This window comes from Protomyctophum bolini, assembly GCF_963924005.1.
Source record: "Protomyctophum bolini genome assembly, chromosome: 2".
Classification (NCBI taxonomy): Eukaryota; Metazoa; Chordata; class Actinopteri; order Myctophiformes; family Myctophidae; genus Protomyctophum; species Protomyctophum bolini.
In genome coordinates, this window is record NC_137863.1 from 28899872 (window position 1) to 28912869 (window position 12998).

The 12998-nt window shown below is 35.9% G+C and overlaps 1 protein-coding gene across 1 annotated transcript in view; it reads right to left on the reverse strand.

The window, feature by feature from the left end:
• eno1b (enolase 1b, (alpha)) overlaps positions 1-12998 on the reverse strand; it is a 185590-nt gene that overhangs the window by 61703 nt on the left and 110889 nt on the right. The gene's annotated exons all lie outside the window — the stretch shown is intronic.

Genomic DNA, 12998 nt, shown 5'->3' on the forward strand with positions numbered 1-12998 from the left:
TTTCTTAGAGCTAGCAGACACTACGAGATTTGAGCTAGATGCATTCTTAACCAGGATGCCCAACACAAATGTAGAGCATTAAGGACAAGATCTTAAGGCTTTCTTTGAGTAACCTTACCTAATGTAGAAAATATGTCTGTGATGTCTAGCTCATGAAACGTTCTATAGTGTGTTGCCACCAGCAGTAATCATATTTTAAGATTTCATGAGAGTATCTATTCATACAAAATCTCCATCATAATCCACTCCTTTGTCTATTAGTTAGTAAATGGAGTAGCCTACTTTAGTAAATGTGTATTTCATTGAAATGCTTCCACTGACATTTATAGTATGAACTTGAGTTGCTTCACAAGTCAAACAGATAAATGAAATGAACAGGCCAAAACTCATCAAACTTTACACTGATTTGTTTAATACATACAGTTATGTGCTCAATTACATACACATTGAAGTACATACTACTTTGCATGAAGTTGTTCTTCAATAGCGCAACAATGCTACCGTTGCTACGGTTATTGGAAGGTTTTATACTATTGGTAACTAGTGATTGATTACATGGATTGATGATGAGAAAATACTCAATACAAGTGGTTTACATACAATGTGATCTATTCCGCTTAATAACACACAAATTAGCTGAAGTTAAAGCCTGATTTTTACTTAGAGTAGTTGCATACCGGTGTCAAAAATGACCAATAGCTCATAATGCATCACGGACAGTGCACTGCCTTGTGAGATTGTTGGTCTGCAATTTGTGGTGTCAATGCACAACCAAGTATAAATCAGTCATTATGTGTAATGTAAATGTACCAGTATTACATGTGTTATGTAATTTGGCAGATTGGTGGTGAGCTTTTAGTCCCATTTTGTAACTTATATTGCCACTATTTGTCAAGTCATGCACTTATGTATGCTTATGATTGGGGTATGTAGTTTATGAACAGCTTTTGATGTTATCATTATGTGATGATGATAATAGCTTGTTGATAATCCCCTCATTATTTATTTAAGGTGGGAGATCATTACATGTTTTGTGTGCATATATGAGTTCATGAATAGTTAAACCTAAATATCAGCTGTTCCAGAGATCCCATTGAAATCTGTCCAGGCTTGATTGATTTTCATCTTGAGAACAGACTAAATGTTATCTGAATTCATTCTTATATATTATATACCACAGATTAGAGATTCTGGCACTAAAGAATAGACTCTGTGGCTTTCAAAATAAATGTGAGTAAATGGCTACGCTAGACAGAAGAGGAAAATAAACATTAACGTCCCAGAGTGCCAGCATATTAGTGGTTGACTGTTCATGATCATATGTGGAGTAATCATATAAAAACATGTTTTACCAAAGTAAAGTCCCTTTCAATTTGATCAACATTATTTGGTTTCAGAGTTAAAGGGGACATGTTAATGACCTTTCTCTCCCCCCGCCCCAGCCCAGAACACCCTTTGTTTTTCCTTCTTCTTACATATTTGTAAGATGTTTGTTTTCTTCCCTCTGTATGCCTGGTGTTCCACACCCAGTAGTGCCTTGTTGCACTCCAATTGGATGGCAGGAACTTTTTGGATCTTGGATCTGGACACTATTCTTGCAGCCCATGAAAAGACACTGTTGAATTTCAACGTTTGCGATGGTACAACTCTGTATGGACTTATAGATCAGAAACACCATCGGGAAAGATTCTGATTCTCTCTGAAAGGATGAGTGATACAAAATGATATGGCACACTGCACTATTGTGAGATGACACAGTTGAAGTACAGTACCAACTGCCCTCCCCCTCTATTGAGCATGCTCCTATCCTGTTTTATAGAAAGATGAGAGTACATTTATACTTTCTTGTACGACCACGTCCGTCGCCGACAATGACTGCTTTTCAAGTGGTCCGACAAAGTATAAATTAGGCTTAAGGAGGGGCAAAGCCAAAGTACCCCTCAAGTGTCATCTCTACACTGTGGTTCAATCCTGGTTCAAAGCACAGACTATATCAGTTTTATTTTTTAATTCATTTCATCTGCACTCTGGATTTAAAAAAAGAAAGAAAAAAAAAGATATATTTGAAGCCTAGCACATACAGAGTTTCCAGAATGATTGACTGAAGTGATGAATGTTTATGAATTGTGCAGACAGTAATGCATCTCTGCTGATCCAAGGCATGGGGGGGGGGGGGTACAGTGAAGCAGATTAAAGCTCAACACAGTTTGGAGACCTCAGCACATATTGCTTTTAAAAAAGCATGAATTCAATGGTTCTCAAAGTGGGTCCTTGAGAGAGTTTCAGAGTTTCTCCAGTTAAATTATTCAGTGTTAAAACTTTGAGAACCACTGCATTAATTGATCTGAGATTTACAGTATGTATTTACATTATTGAAAGACCTTAAATACACTGTAGTGCAGTACATTGAAGGAAGGCATTTTGTAAATTTGCTCTTTATAGCCTACAATGTATTGCTGTTGTTGAGGTCAGTGTTGTAGTTTGCAATGTTTGTTTTTAAAATATTTAACTGCATGGAATTTTGGAAGAATTACAGATTTATGTACATACAGTTAGTGTAATGATGGATATTTTACATTCCTTTTCACACCCAGCTCTCCAATACTGCAGAGAGAATGAAGGGTGCCTACATGGACATTTTGAGTGATATAGGCATGAGAGGGCTTCAGGGTTAGGTTGCTGTTTAAAAATGAAGTTTAAAGTTTGACTTCAGTGAAGCCCAATTTGCAGTATTAGTTCTTTAGGGAAAAAGCACAGAAATGTTTGGAATTATGAAGAAACCTACTACTGCCTGATAGACTTTTATCATAGAATTAGGAAGATGCCTTCAAGTGTAAAATACGCATAAGTAAAATTATGTTTGCAGCAGGCTATAACAAGGGTGGGGGCATGTGGGTATAATTTCAGAGATGTCCTTTTATAAACAACATACGTTGTCTCTTAATGAGATCTAATTATTGAATATTTCTTTGTGATAATACAAACATTGTTTGTATTGAACTGAAGGGAAACTGAATGTTATTGATGTTTGCGGGTGGGCACTATAAGCAGTTTACAAAACCATCCTTGTCAGTCATTTTCTTTTATCAGCTTATGAAATAATGAGAATGTTAATGATCTGCTGTAATTTCTGCTTTTAGTTTGCTGATATTGGTGTTTACTTGGGAGAGTTTGCTCTATTTGTGCCAGTCTCCAATGTCACCTCATTTTTGTACAGATGATGCAAAAGCAGTAAGCAGAAGAAGGCTAACTTTGTAAAGATTTTGTCAGCCACATACTAAATGTTTATATCTGATATTTGGTGATTAAATGCTGTTGATATTTTTCACTTCAGCTCAGCATCCTAATTTCCATTTCCTCTTTTTGTGTACTTGTTAGTAAATCCCTGGCCATGCTGGAACACATTTACATTTGATTATTTCAAAATATATTTACCAATATGTATCATTTTGGACCATGGGCTATAGCCCATATCGTACGGCATACTATAGCGCGCCGTTTTTCATCATTTTTGAGGATTTGAAAAAAATGAAAAAATGAAAAATAAAATCCGCAATTTCCGCAATTTCCATTTCCGCAATTTCCGCAATTACCATTTCCGCAATTTCCGCAATTCCGCAATTTGACAAAAACGATGGGTTATAGCCCATGTTTTTTGAAATTTTGAAAAAAATGACGAAATGACAAAAAGCCTATAACCCATCGTTTTTGTCATTTCGTCATTTTTTTCAAATCTTCAAAAATGATGAAAAACGGCGCGCTATAGTATGCCGTACGATATGGGCTATAGCCCATGGTCCAAAATGATGAGAAACGAGGCTAACTTTTTTTTTCAAAATTTCAAAAAACATGGGCTATAACCCATTGTTTTTGTCATTTCGTCTTTTTTTTCAAATCTTCAAAAATGATGAAAAACGGCGCGCTATAGTATGCCGTACGATATGGGCTATAGCCCATGGTCCAAAATGATGAGAAACGAGGCTAACTTTTTTTTCCAAAATTTCAAAAAACATGGGCTATAACCCATCGTTTTTGTCATTTCGTCATTTTTTTCAAATCTTCAAAAATGATGAAAAACGGCGCGCTATAGTATGCCGTACGATATGGGCTATAGCCCATGGTGCAAAATGATGAGAAACGAGGCTAACTTTTTTTTTCAAAATTTCAAAAAACATGGGCTATAACCCATCGTTTTTGTCATTTCGTCATTTTTTTCAAATCTTCAAAAATGATGAAAAACGGCGCGCTATAGTATGCCGTACGATATGGGCTATAGCCCATGGTCCAAAATGATGAGAAACGAGGCTAACTTTTTTTTTCAAAATTTCAAAAAACATGGGCTATAACCCATCGTTTTTGTCATTTCGTCATTTTTTTCAAATCTTCAAAAATGATGAAAAACGGCGCGCTATAGTATGCCGTACGATATGGGCTATAGCCCATGGTCCAAAATGATGAGAAACGAGGCTAACTTTTTTTTTCAAAATTTCAAAAAACATGGGCTATAACCCATCGTTTTTGTCATTTCGTCATTTTTTTCAAATCTTCAAAAATGATGAAAAACGGCGCGCTATAGTATCCCGTACGATATGGGCTATAGCCCATGGTCCAAAATGATGAGAAACGAGGCTAACTTTTTTTTTCAAAATTTCAAAAAACATGGGCTATAACCCATCGTTTTTGTCATTTCGTCATTTTTTTCAAATCTTCAAAAATGATGAAAAATGGCGCGCTATAGTATGCCGTACGATATGGGCTATAGCCCATGGTCCAAAATGATGAGAAACGAGGCTAACTTTTTTTTTCAAAATTTCAAAAAACATGGGCTATAACCCATCGTTTTTGTCATTTCGTCATTTTTTTCAAATCTTCAAAAATGATGAAAAACGGCGCGCTATAGTATGCCGTACGATATGGGCTATAGCCCATGGTCCAAAATGATGAGAAACGAGGCTAACTTTTTTTTTCAAAATTTCAAAAAACATGGGCTATAACCCATCGTTTTTGTCATTTCGTCATTTTTTTCAAATCTTCAAAAATGATGAAAAACGGCGCGCTATAGTATGCCGTACGATATGGGCTATAGCTCATGGTCCAAAATGATGAGAAACGAGGCTAACTTTTTTTTTCAAAATTTCAAAAAACATGGGCTATAACCCATCGTTTTTGTCATTTCGTCATTTTTTTCAAATCTTCAAAAATGATGAAAAACGGCGCGCTATAGTATGCCGTACGATATGGGCTATAGCCCATGGTCCAAAATGATGAGAAACGAGGCTAACTTTTTTTTTCAAAATTTCAAAAAACATGGGCTATAACCCATCGTTTTTGTCATTTCGTCATTTTTTTCAAATCTTCAAAAATGATGAAAAACGGCGCGCTATAGTATGCCGTACGATATGGGCTATAGCCCATGGTCCAAAATGATGAGAAACGAGGCTAACTTTTTTTTTCAAAATTTCAAAAAACATGGGCTATAACCCATCGTTTTTGTCATTTCGTCATTTTTTTCAAATCTTCAAAAATGATGAAAAACGGCGCGCTATAGTATGCCGTACGATATGGGCTATAGCCCATGGTCCAAAATGATGAGAAACGAGGCTAACTTTTTTTTTCAAAATTTCAAAAAACATGGGCTATAACCCATCGTTTTTGTCATTTCGTCATTTTTTTCAAATCTTCAAAAATGATGAAAAACGGCGCGCTATAGTATGCCGGACGATATGGGCTATAGCCCATGGTCCAAAATGATGAGAAACGAGGCTAACTTTTTTTTTCAAAATTTCAAAAAACATGGGCTATAACCCATCGTTTTTGTCATTTCGTCATTTTTTTCAAATCTTCGAAAATGATGAAAAACGGCGCGCTATAGTATGCCGGACGATATGGGCTATAGCCCATGGTCCAAAATGATGAGAAACGAGGCTAACTTTTTTTTTCAAAATTTCAAAAAACATGGGCTATAACCCATCGTTTTTGTCATTTCGTCATTTTTTTCAAATCTTCAAAAATGATGAAAAACGGCGCGCTATAGTATGCCGTACGATATGGGCTATAGCCCATGGTCCAAAATGATGAGAAAGGAGGCTAACTTTTTTTTTCAAAATTTCAAAAAACATGGGCTATAACCCATCGTTTTTGTCATTTCGTCATTTTTTTCAAATCTTCAAAAATGATGAAAAACGGCGCGCTATAGTATGCCGTACGATATGGGCTATAGCCCATGGTCCAAAATGATGAGAAACGAGGCTAACTTTTTTTTTCAAAATTTCAAAAAACATGGGCTATAACCCATCGTTTTTGTCATTTCGTCATTTTTTTCAAATCTTCAAAAATGATGAAAAACGGCGCGCTATAGTATGCCGTACGATATGGGCTATAGCCCATGGTCCAAAATGATGAGAAACGAGGCTAACTTTTTTTTTCAAAATTTCAAAAAACATGGGCTATAACCCATCGTTTTTGTCATTTCGTCATTTTTTTCAAATCTTCAAAAATGATGAAAAACGGCGCGCTATAGTATGCCGGACGATATGGGCTATAGCCCATGGTCCAAAATGATGAGAAACGAGGCTAACTTTTTTTTTCAAAATTTCAAAAAACATGGGCTATAACCCATCGTTTTTGTCATTTCGTCATTTTTTTCAAATCTTCGAAAATGATGAAAAACGGCGCGCTATAGTATGCCGGACGATATGGGCTATAGCCCATGGTCCAAAATGATGAGAAACGAGGCTAACTTTTTTTTTCAAAATTTCAAAAAACATGGGCTATAACCCATCGTTTTTGTCATTTCGTCATTTTTTTCAAATCTTCGAAAATGATGAAAAACGGCGCGCTATAGTATGCCGGACGATATGGGCTATAGCCCATGGTCCAAAATGATGAGAAACGAGGCTAACTTTTTTTTTCAAAATTTCAAAAAACATGGGCTATAACCCATCGTTTTTGTCATTTCGTCATTTTTTTCAAATCTTCAAAAATGATGAAAAACGGCGCGCTATAGTATGCCGTACGATATGGGCTATAGCCCATGGTCCAAAATGATGAGAAACGAGGCTAACTTTTTTTTTCAAAATTTCAAAAAACATGGGCTATAACCCATCGTTTTTGTCATTTCGTCATTTTTTTCAAATCTTCAAAAATGATGAAAAACGGCGCGCTATAGTATGCCGGACGATATGGGCTATAGCCCATGGTCCAAAATGATGAGAAACGAGGCTAACTTTTTTTTTCAAAATTTCAAAAAACATGGGCTATAACCCATCGTTTTTGTCATTTCGTCATTTTTTTCAAATCTTCGAAAATGATGAAAAACGGCGCGCTATAGTATGCCGGACGATATGGGCTATAGCCCATGGTCCAAAATGATGAGAAACGAGGCTAACTTTTTTTTCCAAAATTTCAAAAAACATGGGCTATAACCCATCGTTTTTGTCATTTCGTCATTTTTTTCAAATCTTCAAAAATGATGAAAAACGGCGCGCTATAGTATGCCGTACGATATGGGCTATAGCCCATGGTCCAAAATGATGAGAAAGGAGGCTAACTTTTTTTTTCAAAATTTCAAAAAACATGGGCTATAAGTTTTTGTCATTTCGTCATTTTTTTCAAATCTTCAAAAATGATGAAAAACGGCGCGCTATAGTATGCCGTACGATATGGGCTATAGCCCATGGTCCAAAATGATGAGAAACGAGGCTAACTTTTTTTTTCAAAATTTCAAAAAACATGGGCTATAACCCATCGTTTTTGTCATTTCGTCATTTTTTTCAAATCTTCAAAAATGATGAAAAACGGCGCGCTATAGTATGCCGTACGATATGGGCTATAGCCCATGGTCCAAAATGATGAGAAACGAGGCTAACTTTTTTTTTCAAAATTTCAAAAAACATGGGCTATAACCCATCGTTTTTGTCATTTCGTCATTTTTTTCAAATCTTCAAAAATGATGAAAAACGGCGCGCTATAGTATGCCGTACGATATGGGCTATAGCCCATGGTCCAAAATGATGAGAAACGAGGCTAACTTTTTTTTTCAAAATTTCAAAAAACATGGGCTATAACCCATCGTTTTTGTCATTTCGTCATTTTTTTCAAATCTTCAAAAATGATGAAAAACGGCGCGCTATAGTATGCCGTACGATATGGGCTATAGCCCATGGTCCAAAATGATGAGAAACGAGGCTAACTTTTTTTTTCAAAATTTCAAAAAACATGGGCTATAACCCATCGTTTTTGTCATTTCGTCATTTTTTTCAAATCTTCAAAAATGATGAAAAACGGCGCGCTATAGTATGCCGTACGATATGGGCTATAGCCCATGGTCCAAAATGATGAGAAACGAGGCTAACTTTTTTTTTCAAAATTTCAAAAAACATGGGCTATAACCCATCGTTTTTGTCATTTCGTCATTTTTTTCAAATCTTCAAAAATGATGAAAAACGGCGCGCTATAGTATGCCGTACGATATGGGCTATAGCCCATGGTCCAAAATGATGAGAAACGAGGCTAACTTTTTTTTTCAAAATTTCAAAAAACATGGGCTATAACCCATCGTTTTTGTCATTTCGTCATTTTTTTTAAATCTTCAAAAATGATGAAAAACGGCGCGCTATAGTATGCCGTACGATATGGGCTATAGCCCATGGTCCAAAATGATGAGAAACGAGGCTAACATTTTTTTTCAAAATTTCAAAAAACATGGGCTATAACCCATCGTTTTTGTCATTTCGTCATTTTTTTCAAATCTTCAAAAATGATGAAAAACGGCGCGCTATAGTATGCCGTACGATATGGGCTATAGCCCATGGTCCAAAATGATGAGAAACGAGGCTAACTTTTTTTTTCAAAATTTCAAAAAACATGGGCTATAACCCATCGTTTTTGTCATTTCGTCATTTTTTTCAAATCTTCAAAAATGATGAAAAACGGCGCGCTATAGTATGCCGTACGATATGGGCTATAGCCCATGGTCCAAAATGATGAGAAACGAGGCTAACTTTTTTTTTCAAAATTTCAAAAAACATGGGCTATAACCCATCGTTTTTGTCATTTCGTCAATTTTTTCAAATCTTCAAAAATGATGAAAAACGGCGCGCTATAGTATGCCGTACGATATGGGCTATAGCCCATGGTCCAAAATGATGAGAAACGAGGCTAACTTTTTTTTTCAAAATTTCAAAAAACATGGGCTATAACCCATCGTTTTTGTCATTTCGTCATTTTTTTCAAATCTTCAAAAATGATGAAAAACGGCGCGCTATAGTATGCCGTACGATATGGGCTATAGCCCATGGTCCAAAATGATGAGAAACGAGGCTAACTTTTTTTTTCAAAATTTCAAAAAACATGGGCTATAACCCATCGTTTTTGTCATTTCGTCATTTTTTTTAAATCTTCAAAAATGATGAAAAACGGCGCGCTATAGTATGCCGTACGATATGGGCTATAGCCCATGGTCCAAAATGATGAGAAACGAGGCTAACATTTTTTTTCAAAATTTCAAAAAACATGGGCTATAACCCATCGTTTTTGTCATTTCGTCATTTTTTTCAAATCTTCAAAAATGATGAAAAACGGCGCGCTATATTATGCCGTACGATATGGGCTATAGCCCATGGTCCAAAATGATGAGAAACGAGGCTAACTTTTCTTTTCAAAATTTCAAAAAACATGGGCTATAACCCATCGTTTTTGTCATTTCGTCATTTTTTTCAAATCTTCAAAAATGATGAAAAACGGCGCGCTATAGTATGCCGTACGATATGGGCTATAGCCCATGGTCCAAAATGATGAGAAACGAGGCTAACTTTTTTTTTCAAAATTTCAAAAAACATGGGCTATAACCCATCGTTTTTGTCATTTCGTCATTTTTTTCAAATCTTCAAAAATGATGAAAAACGGCGCGCTATAGTATGCCGTACGATATGGGCTATAGCCCATGGTCCAAAATGATGAGAAACGAGGCTAACTTTTTTTTTCAAAATTTCAAAAAACATGGGCTATAACCCATCGTTTTTGTCATTTCGTCATTTTTTTCAAATCTTCAAAAATGATGAAAAACGGCGCGCTATAGTATGCCGTACGATATGGGCTATAGCCCATGGTCCAAAATGATGAGAAACGAGGCTAACATTTTTTTTCAAAATTTCAAAAAACATGGGCTATAACCCATCGTTTTTGTCATTTCGTCATTTTTTTCAAATCTTCAAAATGATGAAAAACGGCGCGCTATAGTATGCCGTACGATATGGGCTATAGCCCATGGTCCAAAATGATGAGAAACGAGGCTAACTTTTTTTTTCAAAATTTCAAAAAACATGGGCTATAACCCATCGTTTTTGTCATTTCGTCATTTTTTTCAAATCTTCAAAAATGATGAAAAACGGCGCGCTATAGTATGCCGTACGATATGGGCTATAGCCCATGGTCCAAAATGATGAGAAACGAGGCTAACTTTTTTTTTCAAAATTTCAAAAAACATGGGCTATAACCCATCGTTTTTGTCATTTCGTCATTTTTTTCAAATCTTCAAAAATGATGAAAAACGGCGCGCTATAGTATGCCGTACGATATGGGCTATAGCCCATGGTCCAAAATGATGAGAAACGAGGCTAACTTTTTTTTTCAAAATTTCAAAAAACATGGGCTATAACCCATCGTTTTTGTCATTTCGTCATTTTTTTCAAATCTTCAAAAATGATGAAAAACGGCGCGCTATAGTATGCCGTACGATATGGGCTAAAGCCCATGGTCCAAAATGATGAGAAACGAGGCTAACTTTTTTTTTCAAAATTTCAAAAAACATGGGCTATAACCCATCGTTTTTGTCATTTCGTCATTTTTTTCAAATCTTCAAAATGATGAAAAACGGCGCGCTATAGTATGCCGTACGATATGGGCTATAGCCCATGGTCCAAAATGATGAGAAACGAGGCTAACTTTTTTTTCAAAATTTCAAAAAACATGGGCTATAACCCATCGTTTTTGTCATTTCGTCATTTTTTTCAAATCTTCAAAAATGATGAAAAACGGCGCGCTATAGTATGCCGTACGATATGGGCTATAGCCCATGGTCCAAAATGATGAGAAACGAGGCTAACATTTTTTTTCAAAATTTCAAAAAACATGGGCTATAACCCATCGTTTTTGTCATTTCGTCTTTTTTTTCAAATCTTCAAAATGATGAAAAACGGCGCGCTATAGTATGCCGTACGATATGGGCTATAGCCCATGGTCCAAAATGATGAGAAACGAGGCTAACTTTTTTTTTCAAAATTTCAAAAAACATGGGCTATAACCCATCGTTTTTGTCATTTCGTCATTTTTTTCAAATCTTCAAAAATGATGAAAAACGGCGCGCTATAGTATGCCGTACGATATGGGCTATAGCCCATGGTCCAAAATGATGAGAAACGAGGCTAACTTTTTTTTTCAAAATTTCAAAAAACATGGGCTATAACCCATCGTTTTTGTCATTTCGTCATTTTTTTCAAATCTTCAAAAATGATGAAAAACGGCGCGCTATAGTATGCCGTACGATATGGGCTATAGCCCATGGTCCAAAATGATGAGAAACGAGGCTAACTTTTTTTTTCAAAATTTCAAAAAACATGGGCTATAACCCATCGTTTTTGTCATTTCGTCATTTTTTTCAAATCTTCAAAAATGATGAAAAACGGCGCGCTATAGTATGCCGTACGATATGGGCTATAGCCCATGGTCCAAAATGATGAGAAACGAGGCTAACTTTTTTTTTCAAAATTTCAAAAAACATGGGCTATAACCCATCGTTTTTGTCATTTCGTCATTTTTTTAAATCTTCAAAAATGATGAAAAACGGCGCGCTATAGTATGCCGTACGATATGGGCTATAGCCCATGGTCCAAAATGATGAGAAACGAGGCTAACTTTTTTTTTCAAAATTTCAAAAAACATCGGCTATAACCCATCGTTTTTGTCATTACGTCATTTTTTTCAAATCTTCAAAAATGATGAAAAACGGCGCGCTATAGTATGCCGTACGATATGGGCTATAGCCCATGGTCCAAAATGATGAGAAACGAGGCTAACTTTTTTTTTCAAAATTTCAAAAAACATGGGCTATAACCCATCGTTTTTGTCATTTCGTCATTTTTTTCAAATCTTCAAAAATGATGAAAAACGGCGCGCTATAGTATGCCGTACGATATGGGCTATAGCCCATGGTCCAAAATGATGAGAAACGAGGCTAACTTTTTTTTTCAAAATTTCAAAAAACATGGGCTATAACCCATCGTTTTTGTCATTTCGTCATTTTTTTCAAATCTTCAAAAATGATGAAAAACGGCGCGCTATAGTATGCCGTACGATATGGGCTATAGCCCATGGTCCAAAATGATGAGAAACGAGGCTAACTTTTTTTTTCAAAATTTCAAAAAACATGGGCTATAACCCATCGTTTTTGTCATTTCGTCATTTTTTTCAAATCTTCAAAAATGATGAAAAACGGCGCGCTATAGTATGCCGTACGATATGGGCTATAGCCCATGGTCCAAAATGATGAGAAACGAGGCTAACTTTTTTTTTCAAAATTTCAAAAAACATGGGCTATAACCCATCGTTTTTGTCATTTCGTCATTTTTTTTAAATCTTCAAAAATGATGAAAAACGGCGCGCTATAGTATGCCGTACGATATGGGCTATAGCCCATGGTCCAAAATGATGAGAAACGAGGCTAACTTTTTTTTTCAAAATTTCAAAAAACATCGGCTATAACCCATCGTTTTTGTCATTACGTCATTTTTTTCAAATCTTCAAAAATGATGAAAAACGGCGCGCTATAGTATGCCGTACGATATGGGCTATAGCCCATGGTCCAAAATGATGAGAAACGAGGCTAACTTTTTTTTTCAAAATTTCAAAAAACATGGGCTATAACCCATCGTTTTTGTCATTTCGTCATTTTTTTCAAATCTTCAAAAATGATGAAAAACGGCGCGCTATAGTATGCCGTA